This window comes from Macaca thibetana, chromosome 1 (assembly GCF_024542745.1).
Source record: "Macaca thibetana thibetana isolate TM-01 chromosome 1, ASM2454274v1, whole genome shotgun sequence".
NCBI classification, from domain to species: Eukaryota; Metazoa; Chordata; class Mammalia; order Primates; family Cercopithecidae; genus Macaca; species Macaca thibetana.
The window spans coordinates 108,325,969-108,339,306 of NC_065578.1; positions in this window are offsets into that span (position 1 = coordinate 108,325,969).

Consider the following 13,338-nt stretch of genomic DNA (forward strand, 5'->3'; position numbering starts at 1 on the left):
TGGGATTACAGGCACGAGCCACTGTGCCTGGCCTTCTTTTTTTTTTCTTTGAGACAGTCTCACTCTGTCACCCAGGCTGGAGTGCAGTGGTGCAATCTCAGCTCACTGCAACCTCTGCCTCCTGGGTTCAAGCGATTCTCCTGCCTCAGCCCTGAGTACCTGGGATTACAGGCACGTGCTACCACACTCGGCTAATTTGTGTGCCACCACACTTGGCTAATTTTTGTATTTTTAGTAGAGACGAGGTTTCACCATGTTGGCCAGGCTGGTCTCAAACCGCTGACCTTAAGTAATCCTCCCGCCATGGCCTCCCAAAGTGCTGGGATTACAGGCACATGCTACTGTACCCATCCGAGGAAACATTTCTAAGAAAAATACGTATGCATTCAGAAAAACAACACACAAAAGCTGAACTACAAAATTTCAATTGCCTAGTCAATAACTCCTGGAAGAAAGTCTTCATTATGAACCCTCTTAATGATAAGTGACAGGCAAATAAATATAAACGTAATTGAATGTTACCCAGGATCTTGATATTGAAAACAAAACAAGCCAACAAACAATGCATTACAGAGTGTATAAATTGAAAAAGTAGGCAGATACGTTATATCCTGGAAGTAGTCTCGCAATTATTTTGCTAGTATAGTTCATTTAAGAAACCACTTCTAAATCTTTATGCTAAACAAGAAGTTTTGAGAACCAATATCCTTTTTTTTTTTAACTTCATTTTTTATCCCATTTGCAACAGTTTTATCAGTTAGAACCTTTTCCCCATGGACTCATATTCTGAAACTTTAGGAATTAATTACATTTTCTTTCTTTCTTTCTTTCTTTCTTTCTTTCTTTCTTTCTTTCTTTCTTTCTTTCTTTCTTTCTTTCTTTCTTTCTTTCTTTCTTTTCTTTTCTTTTCTTTTCTTTTCTTTCTTTTTTTTTGAGACAGTATTGCTATGTCGCCCAGGCTGGAGTGTAGTGGGGCAATCATGGCTCTCTGCAGCCTAGACCTCCTGGGCTCAAGCGATCCTTCCACCTCAGCTTCTCCAGTAGCTAAAACTACAGGTGCAAGTCACCATGACCGGCTAATTTTTCTTTTTTTTTTTTCTTTTTTTTTTTTTTTTTTTTTTTTTTTTTTTGTAGAGACGGAGTTTCGTCTTGTTGCCCAGGCTGGTCTTAAAGTCCTGGGCTTAAATGATCCTCTCCCCTTGGCCTTCCAAAGAGCTGGGATTATAGGCATGAGCCACCATGCCCAGCCCAGCATCCTTTAAATATTTAAATCTTCTACTAGCTCTAGAAAGAGTAACTAATCAGGGATAATCTGACAACCAATCACCTGCTAGGGATAGTGCTTGAAAAAAAAGGAAGAGGCCGGGCACAGTGGCTCACGCCTGTAATCCCAGCACTATGGGAGGCCGAGGCGGGCAGATCACGAGGTCAGGAGATCGAGACCATCTTGGCTAATACAGTGAAACCCCGTCTCTACTAAAAATATAAAAAATTAGCTGGGCGTGGTGGCGGGCGCCTGTAGTCCCAGCTACTCCGGAGGCTGAGGCAGGAGAATGGCTTGAACCCGGGAGGCGGAGCTTGCAGTGAACTGAGATCCGGCCACTGCACTCCAGCCTGGGCGACAGAGCAAGACTCCGTCTCAAATAATAATAATAATAATAAGTTTAACCAAGGAGGCAAAGATCTATCCACTGAAAATTATAAAACATTGTTAAAAGAAATTGAAGGTACAAATAAATGGAAAGATATCCCATGTTTATGGTATGGAAGAATAAATATTGTTAAAATGTTCAAAAGGAAGAATGGCTCAGTCCGACGGGCAGGAGACACTTCTGGAAGGAAGGCCATGATGGCTGCCCAGGGAGAGCCCCAGGTCTAGTTCAAACTTGTACTGGTTGGTGGTGGTGGTACTGGAAAAACTACTTTCATGAAACATCATCTGACTGGTGAATTTGAGAGCTATGTAGCCACCTTGGGTGTTGAGTTTCATCACCCAAGTGTTCCACACCAACGGAGAACGTATTAAGTCAATAAATGGGATACAGCCGGCCAGGAGAAATGTGGTGGACAGAGATGGCTGTTATATCCAAGCCGTAGCCCAGTGTGCCATCATAATGTTTGATGTAACATCAAGAATTACACACAAGAATGTGCCTAACTGGTAGAGAGATTTGGTGCCAGTGTGTGAAATCATCACCATCGTGTTGTACGGCAACAAAGTGGATATTAAGGACAGGAAAGTGAAGGCAAAATCTATTGTCTTCCACGGAAAGAAGACTTAGAGTTTGCTCAGACAGCTGATCTCCCGGATGAGGATGATGACCTGTGAGAACAAAGCTGGAGCCCAGTATCAGAAGTATAGTTTTATAGACAGCTTTCCTGTGATGTCAGCAGTGCAAAGTGTGCCTCACCTTTTTATCTAGCTAAGCAGAACATGTGCTTCATTGGTGGGATGCTGAAGGAGATGAAGGGGCTTCGGAGTAAATGTGGTAGTTTAAAAAATACCTTTGCCGGGTGTGGTGGCTCACACCTGTAATCCCAGCACTTTGGGAGGCCGAAGCTGTTGGATCACGAGGTCAGGAGTTCAAGACCAGCCTGGCCAACATAGTGAAACCCCGTCTCTACTAAAAAATACAAAAATTAGCTGGGCATGGTGTTGGGCGCCTGTAGTCACAGCTACTTGGGAGGCTGAGGCCAGAGAATGGCGTGAACCCAGGAGGTGGAGCTTGCAGTGAGCCGAGATCGTGACACTGCGCTCCAACCTGGGTGACAGAGCAACCTGGGTGACCAACCTGGGTGACAGAGCAAGATTCCGTCTCAGAAGAAAAAAAAAAAAAAAAAAACCTTTGCCAGGCGCAGTAGCTCATGCCTGTAATCCCAGTGCTTTGGGAGGCCGAGGGTGAGTGGATCACAAGGTCAGGAGTTTGAGACTAGCCTGACCAACATGGTGAAACCCCATCTCTACTAAAAATACAAACATTATCCAGGCGTGGCGTTAGGTGCCTGTAATCCCAGCTACTCAGGATGCTGAGGCAGGAGCATTGCTGGAACCTGGGAGACAGAGATTGCAGTGAGCCGAGATTGCACCACTGCGCTCCAGTTTGGGCAACACAGAGAGACTCTGTCCCAAAAATAATAATAATGATAATAATAATAATAATACCTTCGTGGCCAGGCACCATGGCTCACACCTGTAATCCCAGCACTTTGGAAGGCTGAGGCGGGTGGATCATTTGAGATCAGGAGTTCGAGACCAGCATGGTCAACATGATGAGACCCCACCTCTACTAAAAATACAAAAATTATCTGGGAGTGGTGGTGGGTGCCTGTAATACCAGCTTCTCAGAAAGCTGAGGTAGGAGAATTGCTTGAACCTGGGAGGCGGAGATTGCGGTGAGCTGAGATCATACCACTGCACTCCAGACTAGGAGACAGAGTGAGACTCTCTCTCAAAAAAAAAAAAGAAATCTTGGTTGGGTGACCTGCATATTGAGCTGCTTTGATTCCTTCTTGAGTTGCAAATATAAGACTGCTACAGTGACATCTGAAGGAAGGAAGGAAGGAAGGAAGGAAGGAAGGAAGGAAGGGAGGGAGGGAGGGCGGGCGGGCGGGAGGGGAAGGAAGGAAGGAAGGAAGGAAGGAAGGAAGGAAGGAAGGAAGGGAGGGAGGGAGGGAGGGAGGGAGGGAGGGGGAGGGAGGGCGGGCGGGCGGGCGGGAGGGGAGGGAGGGGAAGGAAGGAAGGAAGGAAGGGAAGGAAGGGGAAAGAAAGAAAGGAGGGAGGGAGGGAGGGAAGGAAGGAAGGAAGGAAACAAGGAAGGAAGGAAGGAAGGAAGGAAAGAAGGAAGGAAGGAAGGAAGGAAGGAAGGAAGGAGAATCCCAATGAGGTATTAGATTGGCTTTGGCATTCATTGAACACAAAAGGAAATGCTTTGCTTATGTTCTTATTTAAACCTCATAATCTCCCTTAAAACACCTATTAATTATTCCCATTTGAGTGATTAAATAACTTGCCCAAGGTCACACAGCTAGTATGTAGCAGAGACATTCTGACTCATAAAACTTTCTTTTTCTATTCTACTACATTATTATTATTTTTTTATCTTTGAGAGGGAGTCTCACTCTGCCACCTAGGCTGAAGTGCAGTGGTGCAATCTCAGCTCACTTCAAGATCTGCCTCCCTGGTTCAAGCGATTCTCCCGCCTCAGCCTCCTGAGTAACTAGGATTACAGGCATGCACCACCACACCCAGCTAATTTTTGTATTTTTAGTAGAGACGAGGACTCACCATGTTGGCCAGGCTGGTCTCAAACTCCTGACCTCAGGTGATCTGCCAGCCTCAGCCTCCAAAGTGCTAGGATTAGAGGCATTAGCCACCATGCTCTGCCTCATTCTACCACATTATATTAACTGGAAATTTTATTTTAGTATTTATTTATTTAAGAGACAGAGTCTCACTTTCTCACCCAGGCTAAAGTGTCACCTAGGCTAGAGTATAGTGGCATGATTATAGCTCACTGCAGTCTCAAACTCCTGGGCTCAAACTATCCTCTGGCCTCAGCTTCCTGAGTAGCTGGGACTACAGGTATGAGCCACCTTGCCTGGCTAATTGTTTTAAGAAATTTTGCACCAGACACAGTGGCTGATGCCTGTAATCCCAGTACTTTGGGAGGTCAAGGCGGGAGGATCCCTTGAGCCCAGGAGTTTGAGACCAGACTGGGCAACATAGTGGGACCCCATCTTGACTAAAAATAAAAATTAAAAAAATAGCCGGGCATGGTAACACGTTATCTCAACTACTAGAGAGGCTAAGGCAGGAGGATCGCTTGAGTCTGGAAGGTTGAGGATTGCAGTGACCCATGATTGTGTCACTGTACTCCCTCCCAAAGTGCTGGGATTATAGGCTTAAGCCACCATGCTCAGCCAGAAATTTTAGCTTGAATACAATGGACCCTATTCTGACAAGGTAGAGAAGACAAGAAGTCTTATTAATGTTTATATTCTCCATAACCTATAGCATAGTGCTATTTGCATATTCATTTTCAATGCATAGGAATTCAGCATTGTTCGAAGCAAATATATCACCATTATATTTCTGGAAAAAAGAAGGTGGAAGGAGAGAAAGAAAGAGGCACTGAAACACAAGACATCTGGTACATCTTATCACTTGCACACTTATAAATGCATTGACTGTATATTTGTTTCTTAATGTAACATCAAAGTTTACGTTACAACCTTAATAGCTGGTAGCCTAAGGTATCACCTTTGCTTCTATACTCAGCCCCACTGGTTAAGATTAGATCTTCTTGTCTTTCACTCTAGTTGCTGCAATAGCAGTCAATTGTTCAAAGAGGACAAGGCTTGCTTAGATGAAGGACTGTCCTCAGATCCCAAGATACTGCCTCAATCATTCACCAAATATTAACTGAATGCCAGTTCTGGGTCAGGAACTAGGTTAGGCATCATTTGGAAATGCAGGTTCTTACAAGACAGAATGATTCATTGTGCCTTGTGACTTAAATGCCTATAGGCTAAGGTGGACCTCTTTTAATATGATTCTCAAATGTTATTTCTAAAAAGGAGAATAGAAGTTTTTGGTTTTCCCCAAACAGGAGACAGGAGTCTGAGTACAAGCCCAAGCTAGGAAACTTTGCCTCAAGGAATTCAGGGGAAGTTTGTGGAGCTACGAGAACATGTTTTAGAAGCTCCACTCCCATTACTAGAACACGCACATACATACACACATCAAAGAGCTTTGTGCTTCAGAGACAGTAGCACCTAACCAAGATATGGAATTAACCTAAGTGAGGCTTTAGGAGAACAAAGCACCACCACTGCTGCTTCTCCTTTAAACAGATTCAAGGGCCAGGCATGGTGGCTCACACCTGTAATCCCAACACTTTGGGAAGCTGAGAGGGGCAGATCACCTGAGGTCAGGAGTACAAGACCAGCCTGGCCAACATGGAGAAACCCTGTCTCTACTGAAAAATGCAAAAATTAGCAGGGCCTAGTGGTGCATGCCTGTAGTCCCAGCTACTCAGGAGGCTGAGGTAGGAGAATCATTTGAACCCAAGAGGCAAAGGTTGGAGTGAGCCGAGATCGCGCCACTGCACTCCAGTCTGGGCAACAGAGGTAGAATTACCTCAGTCTTCCAGGGCTCCTATCTAGACCTCTAAACAAAAACTTAGTTATACATAAAAGAGATATGCTGTTATTTATATTAAGTAAATATCTGATATATTCTTGAAAATAAAAATAAATAAAATAAATTATTTTGGAAAACATCCACTATAATCAAGTCAGTGAAATATGTCAATTTTTTTTTTTGTTTTTTTGAGACGGAGTCTTACTCTGTCACCCAGGCTGGAGTGCAGTGGCACAGTCTTGGCTCACTGCAAGCTCCGCCTCCCAGGTTCACGCCGTTCTCCTGTCTCAGCCTCCCGAGTAGCTAGGACTACAGGCGCCCACCACCACGCCCGGCTAATTTTTTGTATCCTTTTTTTTTTTTTTTTTTTTTTAGTAGAGACGAGGTTTCACCCTATTAGCCAGGATGGTCTCCATCTCCTGACCTCGTGATCCGCCTGCCTGGCCTCCCAAAGTGCTGGGATTACAGGTGTGAGCCACCATGCCCGGCCATATGTCAAAATTTTTAAAAGGGGAAACTAAATGTTAGGAAATGTTAGTAATACATAAAGCACATTAAGCATCGTAATTTCAGATAGTTGTTTTAGGATAAGGTTAGAAAGTTTCCAGTAATAAGCTTGTGACCATTTAGTAGAACTTCCTATAAAGATGGAAGAAATGTCATAATCACCAAAACAAGTCTTGATTGGTGTCTTATAAGTTCACATGCCTCCAAAATACTTACGAAAACCCTATTTCAGAAAAAATAAGTATAGCATTAGCATTTCTTTTAGAGTTTGGTCAGTAACTATGCAGGCTCTTTCCAATAAAATTTCAGTTATTTATCTAAAATGGTCATGCAAATACAAATTGAAAAAATGATTTTTGCTTTAGTAATTGTTCTGATCCTAAAAGAATGTACCCAAGGATATCAAGGCAGTCTACCAGATTCTCTGTGTAATCACAAATAATCATCATATTATGTATAAATATAATAGAGTATGATACATAGAAGTCTCAGTACTACAAATAACATGAGATTTTGTACAAAAGTTCAAATAGGAACTCCTATCAACCTACCGGTAAAACACAAAAAAATTTGCTCCTTACTTTATTTCATTGTATTTAGTTATTTGAGTCTGGGCCTTGCTTTATTGCCCAGGCTGGAGTGCAGTGGCATGATCTCAGCTCACTGCAACCTCTGCCTCCCAGGCTCAAGCAATCCCCCCACCTCAGCCTCCTCAGTAGCTGAGTCTACAGGCGTCTGTCACCACACACAGCTAATTTTTGTAGAGATAGGGTTTTGCCATGTTGCCCAGACTGGTCTCAAACTCCTGGGCTCAAGTGATCTGCCTGCCTAGGTCTCCCAAAGTGTTGGGATTATAGGCATGAGCCACCTTACCCAGCCCTATTTCTAACTTTAGAATTCCATTTATCGGAATCACACCTGTAATCCCAGCACTTTGAAAGGCTGAGGTGGGCAATCACTTCAGGTTAGGAGTTCCAGACCAGCCTGGCCAACACCATGAAATCTTGTCTCTACAAAAATTAGCTGGGCATGGTGTCGTGCCCCTGTAGTCCCAGCTACAGGAGGCTGAGGCAGGAGGATCATTTGAACCTGGGAGGTGGAGGTTGCAGTGAGCCAAGGTTGCACCACTGCACTCCAGCCTGGGTGACAGAGCAAGACTCTGCCTTGGGAAAAAAAAAAAAAAAAAAAAAATGCCAGGCACGGTGATTCACACCCAAAGGAATTCCAACACTTTGGGAGGCCGAGGCGGGCAGATCACTTGAGCCCAGGAGTTCGAGACCAGCCTGGCCAACACAGTGAAATTCTGTCTCTACTAAAAATACAAAAATTAGGCCAGGCATGGTAGCGCATGCCTGTAATTCCAGTACTTTGGGAGGCTGAGGCAGGCAGATCACGAGGTCAGGAGTTTGAGACCAGCCTGGCCAACATGGTGAAGCCCCATTTCTACTAAAAATTTAAAAAGTAGCTGCATGTGGTGGTGGTCACCTGTAATCCCAGCTACTTGGGAGGCTGAGGCAGGAGAATCACCTGAAACCGGAAGGCGGAGGTTGCAGTGAGCCAAGATTGCACCACTGTACTCCAGCCTGGGCAACAAGAGTGGAACTCCATCTCAAAAATAAAAATAAAAATAAAATGCAAAAATAAAAACACAAAAATTAGCTGGGTGTGGTGGCACAAGCCTGTAGTCCCAGCTACTCGGGAGGCTGAGGCAGGAGAATCACTTGAAACCGGAAGGCGGAGGTTGCAGTGAGCCAAGATTGCACCACTGGACTCCAGCCTGGGCAACAAGAGTGGAACTCCATCTCAAAAATAAAAATAAAAATAAAATGCAAAAATAAAAATACAAAAATTAGCTGGGTGTGGTGGCACAAGCCTGTAGTCCCAGCTACTCGGGAGGCTGAGGCAGGAGAATTGCTTGAACCCAGGAGGCAGAGCTTGCAGTGAGCCAAGACCATGCCATTGCACTCCAGCCTGGGTGACAGAGCGAGACTGTCTCAAAAAAAAAAAAAAGAATTCCATGTATCTGGATACCACATAGCAAAATGGTACCTGTGCTGTCTCAGATACAATAGGTGTTTAATAAATAAATACTCAATATATGAAAACGTTTTCCTTGAGCCAATCCCCTAATTTTTTTTTTTTTTTTTTTTGAGACAGAGTTTCGCTCTTGTTGCATAGGCTAGAGTGCAATGACACGATCTTGGCTCACCACAACCTCCGCCTCCTGGGTTCAAGTGATTCTTCTGCCTCAGTCTCCCGAGTAATTGGGATTACAGGTGTGCACTGCCATGCCTGGCTAATTTTGTATTTTTAGTAGAGATGGGGTTTCTGCATGTTAGTCAGGCTGGTCTCGAACTCCCAACCTCAGGTGATCTGCCCGCCTTGGCCTCCCAAAGTGCTGGGATTACAAGTGTGAGGTACTGCGCCCGGCCTTTTTCTTTTTTCTTTTTTTTTTAAGAGACAGGGTTTCAGTATATTGCCCAGGCTGATCTTGAATTCCTGGTTTCAAACGATTCTCACCTTGGCTTCCAGAGGTGCTAGATTTACAGGACTGGGCACAGCTTTTTTTTTTTTTTTTTTTTTTTTTTTTGAGATAGGGTCTCACATGTTTGCAGTGGTGCAATCATAGCTCACTGTAACCTCGAACTCCTGGACTCAAGTGGTCCTCCCATCTAGGACCACTCCTCCCAAGTACCTAGGACTCCAAGGGCATGCCACTGCACCCGACTAATTTTATTTCTTATTTTTGTAGAGATGGGGGTCTCGCTATGTCGCCCAGACTGCCCTATCACATAATTTAATGGTGTGAATACTCATATAGTCATTTACAAGGGCCCAGGAAAAGCAGCAGCCTTCAACAACACATTTAACACCTTGTTCCCTGATCATCCACACTTCCAGTATCTATTTGTGGCAAGAAGGAAAACATGGGGACTCTAAGAAAATCAGACCTAGAAAAATGGGTATGTTCTGTGATGTGGGCAGAGCTTTTAAAAGTTCTTGGTTTTAGGCTGGGTGCAGTGCCTGAAACTTGTAATCCCAGCACTTTGGGAGGCTGAGGCGGGTGGATGGCTTGAGTCTAAGAGTTCAAGATGAGCCTGGGCAACATGACAAGACTGCATCTCTTTAAGAAAAAAAAAATTAGGCCCGGCACAGTGGCTCACGCCTGTAATCTCAGCACTTTGGGAGGCCAAGGTGGGCAGATCACGAAGTCAGGAGTTCGAGACCAGCCTAACCAACCAACATGGTGAAAACCGGTCTCTACTAAAAATACAAAAATTAGCCGGGCGTGGTGGCGGGTGCCTATAATTCCAGCTACTCAGGAGGCTGAGGCAGGAGAATCGCTTGAATCTGGGGGGTAGAGGTTGCAGTGAGCCAAGATCGTCCCACTGCACTCCAGTCTGGGCAACAGAGCAAGACTCTGTCTCAAAATAAATAAATAAATTAATTAATGAAATGAAGTAAATTAGATGGGCGCGTGTATAAAAAATATATAATAATAGAAATAAAGTGCACAATAAATGTAATGCACTTCAATCATCACAAAACCATCCCCCATCACCCTCACCCCAGTCCATAGAAAAACTGTCTTCCCCAAAACTGGTCCCTGGCACAAAAATGGTTGGGGACCACTGCTCTAGACAATGCATTCATGTAACTCCCCTCACTGTCATTCACCCTCATAATGTTGTTTTCATTTCCTACATGTGTATGCCTAGAGAAGGAAGAATGTGCTGATCATATAGGTGCAAGTTTTACTTACCTCTATAAACTGGTATCCGTTTTCATACACTGGTCTTATAAGTTTGGATTCTGTGAGTGTACCCAGAGAGATGAATGTGCTATTTGCTGATGAAATCAGTTTCTAAGCCTGCAATGCTGGAAATCAAACTCTGGCTCTGGACTATAGTATACTCACTCAAGTAACGCAACCTCCCAAAGTCTCTTGGGAAATGGCCAAATGACTCTCCAGGCAGCACCCTTCTCCACTGATGACAGGCCAAGTGAGCTCTTTCCTCCATTTTAAAATTTCTACATTTACAATATTACAGTTTTTACTAAAGAACACCAATTCCGGCAAGGCGTGGTGGCTCATGCCTGTAATCCCAGCACTTTGGGAGGCTGAGGTGGGCGGATCACCTGAGGTCAGGAATTTGAGACCAGCCTGGCCAACATGGCGAAACCCCCACTCTACTAAAAAAGTACAAAAATTATTTGGGTATGGTGGCACCCGCCTGTGATCCCTGCTACTCAGGAGGCTGAGGCAGGAGAATTGTTTGAACCTGGGAGGCGGAGGTTGTGGTGAGCCAAGATCATGCCACTGCACTCCAGCCTGGGCAACAGAGTGAGACTTGGTCTCAAAAAAAAAGAGAGTGCTTCACTTAAAGTGGAGACTGTGCACTGTGGCTCACGCCTATAATCCTAGAACTTTGGGAATCTGAGGCAGGAGAATGGCTTGAGGACAGGAGTTCAAGGCCAGCCTGGGCAACACAGTGAGACTCCATCCCTACAAAATTAAGAAAAAAATTAGCCAGGTTCAGTGTAGTCTTAGCTACTTGGGAGGCTGAGGAATGAGGATGACGAACCCACGAGTTCAAGGTGCCGTGAGCTATGATCCTGCCACTGCACTCCAGCCTGAGTGACAGAGCAAGACCCTGTCTCTAACAACAACAACAACAACAACAACAACAACAAAAAGTCACAATGTTTGGAGGGAATTATTATAGATTAAAAGAAATTTAGACATACCAAACAAATGCAATGGGTGACACCTTGTTTAGATCCTATTTCAAAGAAACTGTGGGAAGCAGAATAATAACCCCTCACAGATGTCTATTTCCTTTAGCCAGGCATGATGGTGCGTTGCCTGGAGCCCTAGCTATTCCATAGGCTGAGGCAGGAGGATTGCTTGACAGGAGTTGGAGTCTGCAGTGAGCTATGATCACTCCAGCCTGGGTCACAAAGCGAGACCCCATCTCAAAAAAAAAGTCCACATCCTGGCCGGGCGCGGTGGCTCAAGCCTGTAATCCCAGCACTTTGGGAGGCCGAGACGGGCGGATCACGAGGTCAGGAGATCGAGACCATCCTGGCTAACACGGTGAAACCCCGTCTCTACTAAAAAATACAAAAAAATAGCCGGGCGAGGTGGCGGGCGCCTGTAGTCCCAGCTACTCGGGAGGCTGAGGCAGGAGAATGGCGCAAACCCGGGAGGCGGAGCTTGCAGTGAGCTGAGATCCAGCCACTGCACTCCAGCCTGGGCGACAGAGCCAGACTCCGTCTCAAAAAAAAAAAAAAAAAAAAAAAAAAGTCCACATCCTAATTCCCAGGACCTGAGAATATGTTACTTGACATGGTAAAAAGAGATTTTGCTTGCATGATTAACTTAAGAGCCTTGAAATGGGGAGAGTATTCTGGGTTATCCAGGTGGGTCCAATATCAGAGAATCCTTACCAGCTGGAGTCACAGGCCAGGGAGATGCAACATTGCTAGCTTTGAAGAAGGGTAACAGAAGCCAAGAAATGTAGCCTTTACAAGTTGGAAAAGGCAAGCAAACAGGTGTCTCCTAGAACATCCAGAAAGGAACACAACTGTGTCAGCACCTTGATTTTAGCACAGTAAGGCTAGGGTCAAACTTCTTTTTTTTTTTTTTTTTTTGAGATGGAGTCTTACTCTGTCACCCAGGTTGGAGTACAGTGGCACGATCTCGGCTCACTGCAAGCTCCGCCTCCTGGGTTCATGCCGTTCTCCTGCCTCAGCCTCCTGAGTAGCGGGGACTACAGGCACCCACCACCACGCACAGCCAATTTTTTGTGTTTTTTAGTGGCGATGGGTTTTCACTGTGTTAGCCAGGATGGTCTCGATCTCCTGACCTCGTGATTCGTGATTCGGGCTGGGGTCAAACTTCTTACCTAGAGAATTAGTTAAATAATAAATGTGTGTAAGTCACTAAATGAGCTGTAATTTGTTACAGTAACAATTGAAATAATACACACACTCAAAAAAGATATGTTGAGACAAATCAGCAAGATTTAAAGAGGGATTTGGCATCAGGCACTGTGGCTCACACCTGCAATCCCAGTACTTTGGCAGGACTAAGGCAGGAGGATCACTTGAACCCAGGAGTTCAAGACCAGCATGGGCAACATAGTGAGACCCCTCTCTCTACAAAAAAATTTTAAAAATTAGCCAGTAGTAGTGCTGCACACCTGTAGTCTATCCACTTGGGAGGTTAAGGTAGGAGGACTGCTTGAACCCAGGAGGAAAAGACTATAGTAAGCCATGATCATGCCACTGCACTCTAGCCTGGGCAACAGAGCAAGATCCTATTTCAAAAAAATTTTAAAATTAACAGGAATTGGGTATCAGATGGAATATTGAGGAAATAGTGTTAATTTTTGATAGAATATGGTAATACTATTTGGGCTTTTTAAACTTTGTTAGAAATATGCACTGAAGCAATCCCAGCACTTTGGGAGGCCGAGACGGGCGGATCACGAGGTCAGGAGATCGAGACCATCCTGGATAACACGGTGAAACCCCGTCTCTACTAAGAAATACAAAAAACTAGCCAGGCGAGGTGGTGGGCGCCTGTAGTCCCAGCTACCTGGGAGGCTGAGGCCGGAGAATGGCGTGAACCCGGGAGGCGGAGCTTGCAGTGAGCTGAGATCCGGCCACTGCACTCCAGCCTG